Here is a 13,122-nt window from a genome sequence, read left to right as displayed (position 1 = left end):
CCCGCCCAGCCCTGCAGCAGCTCCCCGCCCGCCCTCTGCCCTGAGGTGCCCCCCCATGGCAGCTCCCCCCCTCCCCCGGGGAGCCATGCAGCAGCTCCCCACCCCAGCTCACCTCTGCTCCGCCTCCTTCCTGAGCAAGCCTCCCCCGCTCTAATTCTTCTCCCCTACCAGGCTTGTGGAGCCAAACAGCTGATTGGCGCCGCAAGCCTGGGAGGCGGGAGAAGTGGAGCAGCGACAGTGTGCTCGGGGAGGGGGCGTAGCAGAGGTGAGCTGGGATGGGGAGCCCTGCGGCAGCTCCCCCCCACACGCCCTGAGGCACCCCCGCCGCAGCTCCCCATCCCCCTGGCCCGGGGAGCTGTGCGGCACCTCCCCACCCCAGCTCACCTCTGCTCCACCTCCTCCCCGAGCACGTCACCCCCACTCTAATTCTCCTTCCAGGCTTGCAGCGCCAAACAGCTGATTGGCGCTGCAAGCCTGGGAGGCGGGAGAAGTGGAGCGGCGACCGCGCGCTTGGGGAGGAACCCTGTAAAAAAAAATTGGGGGCACTACTTTTTGGCGCCCCCAAATCTTGGTGCCCTAGGCAACCGCCTAGTTCACCTTAATGGTAGCACTGGCCCTGCCTGATTCCAGTCTGGTACTCCCTTTGACCCTAGTCTGACTCTGACCCAGATTCTTGTTTACTGAAGCTGGCCCTTGCAATTCCTCTGACTTCTGCTCAGCAGCTACTGTCCCTGAGAAGCAGAGCACAGCCCAGCTGTGACTACTAGTCAAGACTGCTTAGTCCCTTACACCATGCTTTGTACGGGGCATTTATTCATGTGTCATGGTGTTACCATATGTGCCCATTATTTTGGGGTATGCTCATTTATTAGGGTTACTCTTCCGGGGAGGGAGGGTTGTTCTGTAATTCTATTAATGTACTGCTTGTGTCACTTGTGTGTTCATATGGAGTTCTACTTCTCCCTTCTGCAAGTCCCCTCCCAATGGAGCTATCCTGCAGGACCTAGGTCCCCCAGGGCTGGGTTCCTGCAGCCCCAGAATCAGATGAACACACACACACACACCCCCCCCCACCCACCCCAAGTCTGAGTGGACCGGGTCAATCTGCACTCTCAAGCTGACCCCCTTATATGTCCCTGTACTCAATGGGCTGGGTCAAGCAGCACTTTCAAGGTGCCACCCTTATATGCCACAGGTTCATCACGTCCCTATCCCCACTTTCACATTACAAGTGGTAGTAATCCACTTGATGAGCAACGCCACAGTATTTTTGGGCGCTACAGGGATCTTTAGCTTAGGTAAAAGAAGTGTTGTTGCAGAGTAAATGGGAAAGCTAAAAACACAAAAGAGTAAAGTTCAGAGAGAGAAAGAGAAGCAACCAGCTTAACCATAAAAGTTATTTATTGAATAATAGTGATAACTACACAAGGAGTGCTAAACAAACATAACAGTTACATTATTATTAAAGGTTAATACCTGAGGTAGAAAAGAAAACAGAGAGAGAGAGAGAGAGAGAGGGATCTCACCCTCTCTACGAGGCTTGAACTGGTCGGGGTTCCCAGGTGATGGTGGTAGCTCAGGGTCTTGAGTGCTGGAGACAGGCAGAGCCCCCAGCATGATCAGTCAGGAGATGGAGTCCCAGCAGAACTGATGCAGAGTTTGGGACCATGCATCAGAACACTTACTTGGGCATAGGTAGGGGTTTTTGTAGAGAAAATACAATGGTTCAAGGGAGAACACTAGATTTATTTATGGGTAAACTGGTGACACAATGGTTTTCTTTAGGCTAGACAATAGGAGCTGAACACTCTTGGCTATGGGTGGTGTTTTTTACCAGGGAGCTCACAATGTAATTAGGCTGCTTCAGTATTTTGGATATCAATCAAGGATTCATTGCTAGAATTTGTCTGATAATTGTTGAGCTGGGTGTGTGCAGGCGTAGGTTCATTAACATCTGGGACAGACATCCCCCATGATGCAGTGCTTCCCTGCTTTTCTGGTCCCAGAGTTCAGTGCAGTTCTCTGTTTTTCATTCTGTATGCTAATAGAGATGCTTTAATCTTGTCACCCTTGTCAGGAGGGGTCTAGATGTGTCTCCAATCTGCTCTTCATTGCTCTCTGCAAGTCTTTTCTCTGATCGGTTTTGGTTCAAGCAGAGGCTGATGTGGGGGCGTGTCTTTCATGAGTCAGACAGACTGGATACTGTGCCCTGGTTCCCCAAGAACACAGAGCTGACTGGTATCAATGGGACCAATATTGCCCTTCAGGTGCATCTCCTATTCATGTCACTAGAAGTTGCATTTATATACAGGAGGATGGGATTGAACACCATGTTCTCTATGCACGTGACATTGGGCCTGGTTTGGTAAAAAATAGTAGTAGACTCAGTCAAACAAGTTGTTCATATGCTCATATTTAAAAGAGAGAGGCCAATAAGGAACATAGGTTTCTATAAATTGTCTTTCAGTTGGTCTTTGTGTCTACCTTTTGCCTGTGAATTAGATACTGCCTAGCTTGAATGTGTAACGTTCATGATCAATTTGGTATGATCTTGCATAAACCCATGATTTGTGTGTCTAATGAATCACTTTCCTACCAACGCAGTGCTAATTTTCCAGTGTAGTCTTATCTAGGACAGATTTCATTAAACAAAATAATTTGATACATTAATATTCACAACAATATAATTCTGACAAGATCAAAGGGATGTAACAATTAATACCGCAGTATTATTCTCTCCTCTCACCCCTCCCTCACTTTACTCACATTTTTCTGTGGCCCACTCAAACCAAATTTATATCCATTTATCAATGAGGTTTACATAGGAAAGTGAGGTTACTGAAAATGGGAATTACCTTACAGAAATCAATTCTACTTTGTGCAAAGCTTCCTTGTGTTACCCTGCCACACTCCCACTGTTCTTGTCCTTTTAGGCTTTGGAAGTTTAATTTGTACACTGAGTCAAATTCTCCTCAGTTATGCCTGCATAACCGCACTAGAATCCTAATGAATTGAAATTATTTGGATGGAATTGTGTAACTCAGTGTGCAGATTTGGTGTAGTATTTGTGATATGTGTGAATGCATGTATTCTGTACCTACTTGTAGAAACATTCCCTCTCTTACATGCCTGCAGAAGTCAGTAATTCAGTATTGTATCTTGTGTACAATAATGTTAATGCTGTTGCCCCCAGTGTCGGTAGGAGGATGATATAGCTCAGTTGTACAAGTTTACCTACTACACACAAACTACCAGAACAGCCACAGCTGATTCACTTGACTCTAAGGAGTTAATTCCCCAGGGTTCATCTCATTCTAACTGAAGCTGGCTGCTTAGTACACTGGAACTGCTCTTTTGCTGGGAGCAGGCTTGGCTCTGTCTCCTGCTGGCCACACGAGCAAACATGTTGGCTGACTCCTGCCTGCAGGCTGTATTGATCTTGCCCAGCTCTTGGAGACTTCCCTTCACTGCTACCCTAGAGAACCTGATTGCCTCAATCATGTCTGTATCCTGCAATTGACAGTATTATCCTCAATTGAACAGAATTCCTCTCCAGTTAGAACAGAGTGAGCTGCACAGTCAGTTTGTCAAATGTTAGGTACTGAGGGGAAAAATGCAATGTTAAAAATATGTTCAAGCTTAAACAGGGAGGCTCAGTCTAACTCTCCTCTCTACAGCTGTAGGGGAGCAAAGAAGGGCAGCAGCTGGCTTTGTCCAGTTTTATCAGGACTGGGTCCGTTTGTGTAACTTTCAGGCTGTATTCCAAAAGTCAAAGGAAAATGCCAGACTACCTTAGACTGGTAACCTCTCAGCCTCACCTCTTTAAAGTAGAGCCATTTTGGATGCAGACTGACTTGTAAGGGTTCCAGTGTTGTTCTGATCTCAATCTATAAGCAGCTGAACTGAGTTTACTGGGATAGTGAATATGGGGCAGACTCTGTAATTCAGCAGAGCTGATAGGGGGGTCTTTTTGTCATGGTAATCAGCATTGCATTCTTTACCAGTCAATTTATGGCTAAAAAGAGCTGGAGATCATAATATGCTTTAAATCATACTGTATCTAAACTGTCTAGAATTTAGAGCTGGCAAACTGTATCCCATTGTCAGAGGCTATTTCTTCCAGATTGCAAAGAAGCTTAAATATGCCTTTAAAAATGTTCTCACCAAATGCACAAATCAACAAGTAATAGACATAGAATTTTACAAATCTAGAAAAATAAAATGGTTGCCAGGTCTAGCATAATTCTTTTCAAAGCATAATAGGTAATGCTGTGGATATGACAGGTTTTTGAATTGTCTTTATCTGGTCATTCTTCATGACTTGTGTGATTCCATTTTACAGATTAAATCCTGCCATATGTTAGACCGCTACACTGATATTTGGGCTCTCTCCTAACATTTTGTGAGGTCCTGGTGTTCCTGATATATTTTCCCCATGTGGTCTATGTTGGGACTTCAAATGGTTGCAATAAATAATTTGATCTTCAGTTTCCCAGAATTCTCTTCTCACTGCATAGATATTACAGGCTTGATATGGGACCTCTGAAAATAACTGAGCTGGCCGTGTCTTATCACCTTGAAGGGTTCCTCAGTAAGGTGCCAGCTATCATCAGTAGGGACTTCTCTGATGCATATTCTACAGTAGAGTTTTGAATCTCATCAAATGCACGCACCATCTTTAGCATCCCAGAACCATCATGTTTAGAAGTACATGGGCCCAGCTTGTGGATCCAAACATAGAAGCCTGGTGAGAGTTCAGCCTGTGAAGCATTGACTATGCCTGTGACAGAGGCAACTTGCGGTTAGTCCCTGACATCACTTGCATAGCCCAGTTTGCATAGATGGTAAATAGATGGATGGGCCAAGGTCTCTGAAATCCACAGAATGCATAGACTGGAATTCTGTAACTGCTATGGAAGTAGAACTTTCTCCTATGAAATGGGAGCAGCTCCCATGCTTTTTGATTCCAAGAGCTCCTTAGCAGGGGGAAGTCCTGTAGATCCCATCATAGTGAGCATGAACCGAGTTTCATGTAGGCATCAAACCTTGAGCCCAAGGTTAAGTTTGACATTTAATGCAAACATTTTGCTCTGAATTAGCAAGAAGGCTATTTGGGGCTGGTAAGGGCTCATGCATGTTGTTATTTCGTGTATGTTATTCAAACAGGCATAGTAGAATAATTTTAGGTCAGTAATTGTACTGACCTAGGTATATATTAATGGTAAGGAAAATGACTATGCCCATCATCTAGCCCATTACTAGGCTTATTAAGTTGTAAATTCATTCACAATCATTTGTTTTCCCTAATTGTAGATCTCACTTTAAAAGAATCTATTCATGTCATAAATAACAGTCAACCCAAGGTCTCAAAAGCTACTACATGCTACTGAAATCTCTCCCAGATTATGATGTTAAAACACTTTGGTTTAAGCCATCTCTGCCTTCTATTTGTACTGATTTGTATAGTTTCTTGGTGCACTTAGTTATAAAACAAAACAAAGACCCATTTTGAATGTAAGGGCTAAGTTTAATAGCAAACCTCACTTACGTCTACCTTTTTTTAATATAAGACACCTTTCACCTTGATATCTAAAATGCTCATAGCACTTGTGTTGCAAATCTGTGTGCATGTGCCATGGAACACTATTATTTGCATACATAGTTACAGCAATTGCATGAGCAATGTGGGTAGTTGGCAATATTGGCAGGGTCCCTTCTGTGTTCTGTTTCAATTTTTGTGTTTATTTTTCTTTCTATGATAGTTGTTGATTTTTATTCCATCTCAAGAAAAAGAAAACTGCTTTGGGGCTTAAAAATTAGCCATGGGCTCTGTGACAGAGTGCTAGCTGGACTCTCTGGTTATCGAAGTAAAGTTGCTGCAGCACAGAGAAGGCTGCAGACTTAACTGGACCCAGTTAGCCTGTTTCTAGTGGGCATTACTAACATTTTATGGTAATTGTTGGGCTAATGAGGTAATTAGCTCAATAACTGAGAGGAGATATACTTGGGAGGAACAGGCAATATAAGGAGCTCAGATGGTGAGTTGGGGAGGGCAGAGAAGGTGTGTGGAAATCCTCTTCTGTTTATATATATATATATATATATATATATATATATATATATATATATATATAAAAAATATGAATATTCTCTGTTATGTGTTGAAACTGAAGATTAAATGCATATGGGGTAAAAGGGAAACAGCCTGAGGGTGTTTGACTAAGAGACCACAAAAATAGTCTAGGCAGTACTGCTTGCTGGGAAGCTGAAGAAGTTCCCTGTGACAGACTCAAACTAAGGGCCTGATCTAGTTCCCACTGAATGCGGTAGAAAGACTTCCATTGATTTTAGTGAGCGTGCAATCCAGCCCTAAAAAGCTAGTTTAAGCACCTCTGACTGATGGGGGAAATTGACATTTGAGCCCATTTTAAATCTATCACATTAGTTCAATAATGGGCTGAAGAAAAGCCCTGGATCCAAACATTCCTGAATTCTGTGGATGTTCAAGAGATAGATTTGAATCCTGCATCTCAGATTTCCTTCCCTCTCTTTCTCTCTGAAAAACTTTCCTTTTGCCTCTGCCCAGTCACCTTTCCCATGAATTCTGAACTCATAGATGTTTGAGAAGAGGACAAAGCTTAACCTGACCTGGCAAAGATTTTAGCATAGGGAAAGAGATCCACAACCAGTTCTTTATTTATTTTAAAGAATCTTGCATCCTTTCTGCAAAATGTTGTGTAATCTGGGTGATACCTCTGATAATTTTGGGAATAGTCTGTGTCAAATTATGAATTACATTTTGTTTTATGAACCCCATTTGTGATTGCAAGCTTCATTGTGTATTAGAGAATCCATTTTGTAGCAGAGACTTGATACCTAGTCGACAGACTATAGCTGAGAAGATGTGACAAATCAATCAAGGGGCCAACATCGTTCTTCAGTTGAGAAGAGTGGTTCAGTGGGGTTTCTACCAGCAGAGCCATTGATTGTGAATGTGTCTCTAACATAAAAGCTGATGGGAGTGGAGCCTGGACCAGCCCATGGCTTGCTGCATATAGGGAAATAGGGGACAGTCATTTTTTAAAGTGGTGCTTCTCTTAGCAGAGAAGGCCATCCCACTGCCGGAAGCAAGGCAGCCAGGCTAACCAGGCCAGAGGGGGATCTCAGGAATTGCACCAAATCCATAACTCTCAAGGAGCTGGTGAGATCAGACCAGAGGCACTTTGCATTTAGAAGTGTTCTGTTTTCCATAGAACAACTCTTATGTTTTTTTTTGGGAGTGAAGTGTGTGTGCCTAAGAAATTCCTTTGTTAAGCTTGTGTACCTGATTTAATGCCACATAGCCCTTGAAGTGTCTAACCAGGAAACGAGAGCTTCCATAGCCAGCTGGACTTTAGGGGGAGGGCTAAATATGTCTAAGAAACTAAGGGCTTGGGAAAGTTGGGTCATTAATGGCAGGGTTTAGGCAGCCAGAGTGTGAGGTCTTGCTGCCTAAGAAGGGCATTACATGGGGTCTGCATGTGGGAGTATGCCTTAGGATGCCATGCCATATCTAACACTGATTTTAAAAAAACCCGTGGCACTGAATCTCAGAGCCTGGGTCAGCTAATTGGGGCTCAGGCTGCGGGGATAAAAATAACTGTGTAGATGTTCAGGCTCTGTCTGGAGCCTGGGGTCTGAGACACTCCACCCTCGACAGGTCTCAGAGCCCAGGCTCCAGCCAAAACCCTAACATCTATATTACAATTGTATAGTTCTGCAGTGTGAGCCTGGGCCAACAGTGGCTGTTTTGTTGCAGTGTAGATGTACCCTGAGATTCCCAGAGCTAGGAACACTGACCAGTCACAGCCCAGACCCAGGGGTCTTAGGGTATGTCTACAATACAATTGATCACACGCAGCTTGCCCATGCCAGCTGGCTCAGGCTTGGGATTTTTTAATCGTGATGCAGACGTTCTGGCTCAGGCTGTAGCCGAGCTGTGGGAACCCTCCCATGATGTAGGGTCCTAGAGCCTAGGCTCCAGCCTAAGCCCAGATGTCTACACTGTAATTAAACCGCCCCGAGGCCCATGAGCACAAGTCAGCTGGCATGGGCCAGCCACAGGTTTTTAATTGCAGAGGAGACATACCCTTAGAAGCACATGGGAGTCGCGGTGGGAACCCATCAAAACAAATAGCTGTCCAACCAGAGTGCATCTGGGCCAGGTTGTGACACCATCACCAAAGAAAACTGGTGATTATTCTAAAAGGGTTGCCTCGATTTTCTGCAGTCACAAAAATCCATCTCTGAAGGGATTTCACTTTTCAGTAGTCTTCACTGTTCCAATATGATATTCACTACTGTCTCATATGTTAGAAACATAGTGTTTGCCTTTGACTTTGTTTGTGACACCAAGGGTGGCAGCAAATGGCCCACTGCTATTATACAATGAATTGAATAGGAAGCTGCAGGGTACTGGCATACCACAGCTTGTGGCAATGCTGACAAAGAAACGACAGGTGCGGTAGCTGTCTTGGAAAATGCACAAATGAGAGAGAAAGAAATGACCCAGAGACACATAGCATTTAATTTCTAAATAGGATTTTACAATAGAGGTTGTATTGTAAGATGCTCATTTTCTTGTGTAACAAAATAGCAAACACACCATTAAAACCTGGTTTGATATTCTAGTTCTGCAATGCTCAATTTTAAATGCTAACTTCATGAGCCAGTGGTTCAAAAGAGGGTTCTTCATTTACTTATTCACATTTTGAACCCACATCTGCACATGCAAATAACCAGTTATTCACACCAGAAGGCTGACTATATGCCAAAGCTCCCCAACAGAAGAATTATCTAGTACACCAGCTGTCCACAATAGTCTGTAGATCATAAATGGTATGCAGAGAACTGGTAGATCACATGGTTCTGGTGCCCCACTCTTTTCTTCCAGCTCCTTCTGCATGTGTCCATGCTTTTCACTGTGCAGAAGAGCCTAGATGGTCCCAAGAGCAGCTGGAAGGACAGTGGAATCTATCTGACTCTAACAGTAGCAGTTGCTATGTAAGAGGATGGAGTGATGAAACAGGAGACCACCTATACAACAATTACATACATAACTTTCCAGATATTTTTTCCAGCTGTGCTATTGCTGTGATTGTTGTACAATAATGAATGGAGGTTGTGGCCACTGTTGGACTGCCTCTGTCAAGCAGAGCTCTCCACTATGAAAAAATGTAAGATTTTTGATCTCTTATTTAAAAAAAAGAAGTGAGAATCAAGCAGTGAGAAAGAAGCATAAGAAACAAAACAGACAAAAAAGAGAGAGAGTTGTGCAATGGAGTAGACTTGATTAGCACTGGAAAGAGAGAAGAGGGGATTAAGAAAATGACAACAGATGAAAGCAAAAAGAGAATTTTTAGGTTAGTGAGTGTAATTTAAGCTCCTTTATTTCATACTTCCATGACAGACAGCCTATATGTGAAATCCTGGCTCTATCAAACAGGGCCGGCTTTAGGAAGTGCGGGGCCCAATTCGAACATTTTTGGCGGGGCCCCGGCAGGGATGACTAAAAAAAAAAAAAAAACCCTTTCATTTCTTCCATGTATTATTTACTTTCCATAACTATATAAATAATAAAATTATATATTATGTACATTGCGTCATATATGCTGTTGATCGGTTATTAATGAGCTCCGTTTCACATGTGTGGGTCCCTGCCACTCTCTAGGGATGTGCTAGGGTGACCAGATGTTCCGATTTTATAGGGACAGTCCCAATTTTTGGGTCTTTTTCTTATATAGGATCCTATTACCCCCCACCCCCTGTCCCAATTTTTCACACTTGCTGTCTGGTCACCCTGTTGTGCACATGTGTGGGTCCCAGCTGCTCCCTGCCCCCCTCATTGAAGCAGGTGTGCAGGGTTACTGCCCTGGGAACTGCAGGGCACCACTGGACATGGGGCTGGCTGGAGGCAGGGCAGAGGCTGGCTGGAGGTAGGGGCTGGCTGCAGGCAGGGCAAGGGGTGGGGGGCTGGCTGGAGACAGGGGTGTGTGGGGCGGGCTGGCTTCAAGCAGGGCCGCAGGGGGGTGCGGCATGGGTTGGCAGGGCTGGAGACAGAGGAGTGCGGGACTGGCTGGCTTCAGGCAGGGGGGTGCGGCAGTGGTTCGCTGGAGACAGGGCAGGGGGTGCGGCAGGACTGGCTGCAGGCAGGGAAGGGGGTGCAGGGCTGGTGTGGGCAGGGGTTGTATGGGGCTGGCTGGCTTTGGGCAGGGCTGCAGGGGGGTGCGGCAGGGGTTGTCTGGAGACAGGGCAGAGGGTGCAGCAAGGGTTGGCTGTGGGCAGGGGATGGCTGTGGACAGGGGATGCAGAGCTGGCTGCAGGCAGGGCAGGGGGGGCAGGGCTGGAGGCGGGTAGGGGGTGCGGGGCTGGTGCGGGCAGGGGGTGCAGCAGAGGCAGCTGGAGCCCCAGCCCTTTAAATTGCCCCCGAGCCCCCCGCTTCATCCCAGGGCTCTGGGGGGCTATTTAAAGGGCCCGGGGCTCCCCTGCTTCTACCGCCCCAGCCCTTTAAATAGCCGCAGGAGCCCAGGGGAAGCCGCGGGGCTCCGGCGGCTATTTAAAGGGCCGAGGCAGTAGAGGCAGCGGGAGCCCCAGACTTTTTAAATAGCCCCCAGAGCCCCGCAGCCCTACCCCAGGACTCTAGCAGTGGGGCTCTGGTGGCAAGAACTGCCCATGCCTGCTGCTCCAGTGAGTTTTGAGCCCAAGAAGTGCTCTTTCTCCTCAGGTAAGGGTCACACTTACCTCTGACAGGCTCTCTCTCTTTCCCAACACATACAGGAGGCATCTACTATCCTTGCCAGTGTATTTGCAATCATGGAAACACCACTTTATCTACCTGGGTTAGCTCTGCTTAGGCCTAGCCATGCAGCTGAGTGCCAGCTTCCACATGTCTGCAGATGTTTGACAACACAAAGGGGCTTAATTGTTCCTTCCATTAGCCTGAAAGAAAGTGCTTTGCCTGCTCACTGGTCTGTGATTGTCTGAGGATCAGTGACCCTCCCCCTGCTGGCAGCCACTTGCACCTTTCAGCATAACAATATAAAATAAGTCAGATAAATTGGGAGTAAGGAAGGGCAAAGAGAATAATTTTCGTGAGATATTGTTTAAATGTATAAGTGGGGGACTCAAACCCCTGTTTTTCAGGCGTATCCCAAAATTCTCAGGCTGCCTTTGCTCCCAACTGCCACAGACTTCCTGCGAGCAAAAGATATTTTAGTCAGGCTTTGTCTACAAGCTGAGAATTTGACCCCTAGTGATGATTGAACATCAAAAGGTTTGACTTTTGGACTTAAATCAAATGATTACCCAAATTACTCAAGGTTTCTTAAGTCTGCAAACTATGGCTAGCAATCTTATGCAAATGGGGTTTCTTAGAGAATTTCAGGTTCTTGTTTCAGTTGAAATCTGGAAGTGCAAATGCTGTGTGCAAAAATTATTTTTAAAAAATTCAGTATGTCAAAACCTCAAAAGATTGGCATTTGAGAGCAATCCTAAACTAAGGAAGAGAAAATCCAGTGGGGAACAGCGACTGAATGGTTAAATCCAGAAAGCTCTAAGCTCTTTTCTGAAGCCTAATATGAAGCCCTGAGAAAAAGGTGTATATAAGGAGAAACTGCTGCCAGGTGCACCCTGCATAGCTAGTCTGCTCCATTCTCCTGCTCACTACACAACTAAAATAAATATGAGATTATAGTCTTGTACTAGGGCAGAATTCTCTTAAAAATTAATCCTCTCATCTTCTGGGAATTTTCTGGAGTCAGGCACAAAGGATCAGCCTGCAATGGCTACTTATTTTGGGAAAAATCCAGTGTTGCTGATTGAGCCCCATAGAGCAGCACCACACAGTGGCCAAAATGTAGTATTTCACCCCACCCCACAGACGAATGGGTAGGCACAAAGTTTAAAGTTGTGCTATTCCAATATTGTTCTTCTGGTTTCTTGCCTATCTCCTCTTCATGGGTGATGCTGGTATAATCTTGGTTCCTGCTGGCCAGAGGAGGCTAACAGGGAAAGTTGTTTGAAAGATTATCAAACAATGAGGTTGAGATTATTTTTAAAAGATATGAAATACAAAGCATGTAAAGATGGAGGGGGCTAATTAACTGAAGTGAAAGGAAAGGGTGGTCAAAGGCCTATAAAACTGGTCTTCAAGTGGTAGATAAGCCTTGAGGCTTTTGACCACCCTTTCCTTTGGCTTCAGTTCCTAATCCAAACTGGGAAGGGCTATTTATTAGCTGAACTTGTATGTAATGGTTCCATCAATTGACTGGGTCTGCCTTCTTCCTCTGCATTGGACTAATGGGAATCTACAGTATATGGTTCCATCTATCTAGCCATAATGTTATGTTGAATCTCCCCTCTAAATTATAAGGCTTTGCCAATGGTGATCACAGAGGATAGGAGTTTCATATAGTAGGTGGGTGGGGTTGGCCTGAAAAATAAGTGCTTACTTATAAGCATAACTGCTTAAGTGCTTACTTCACCAAATTCTTAGATTCCAAGGCCCAATGGGCCATTGTGAACATCTAGTCTGATCTCCTGTATAATACATTGACTTTGTCCAAACTATTTTCTTTTGAACTAGAGCAGGGATTGGCAACCTTTGGCACGCAGCCCGTCAGGGAAAGTCGCTGTGGGGTCGGACCGGTTTGTTTACCTGCAGCGACCACTGGTCACGGTTCACCATTCCAGGCCAATGGGGGCTGTGGGAAGTGGCAGCCAGCACATCCCTCGGCCCACGCCGCTTCCTGCAGTCCCCGTTGGCCTGGAACAGCGAACTGTGGTCAGTGGGAGCTGTGCGATCGTCCAAACCTGCAGACGCTGCAGGTAAACAAACCGGCCTGGCCCGCCAGTGGCTTTCCTTGACGGGCCATGTGCCAAAGGTTGCCGATCCCTGAACTAGAGCATATCTATTTAAAAAATCCAATCTGGATTTAAATATTGCCCGTGATAGAGAAAGGGTTGTGGTGGATTTTCTGCTAGATTGAAGAGCCCGTTATCAAATATTTGTTCCCATGCAGATGGATAGATAACTCAAGTCACCCCTTAACCTTCTCTTTTTAAGCTAAATAGACTGAGCTCCTG

This window comes from Chrysemys picta, chromosome 1 (assembly GCF_011386835.1).
Source record: "Chrysemys picta bellii isolate R12L10 chromosome 1, ASM1138683v2, whole genome shotgun sequence".
Classification (NCBI taxonomy): Eukaryota; Metazoa; Chordata; order Testudines; family Emydidae; genus Chrysemys; species Chrysemys picta.
This window is presented reverse-complemented; position numbering follows the sequence as displayed.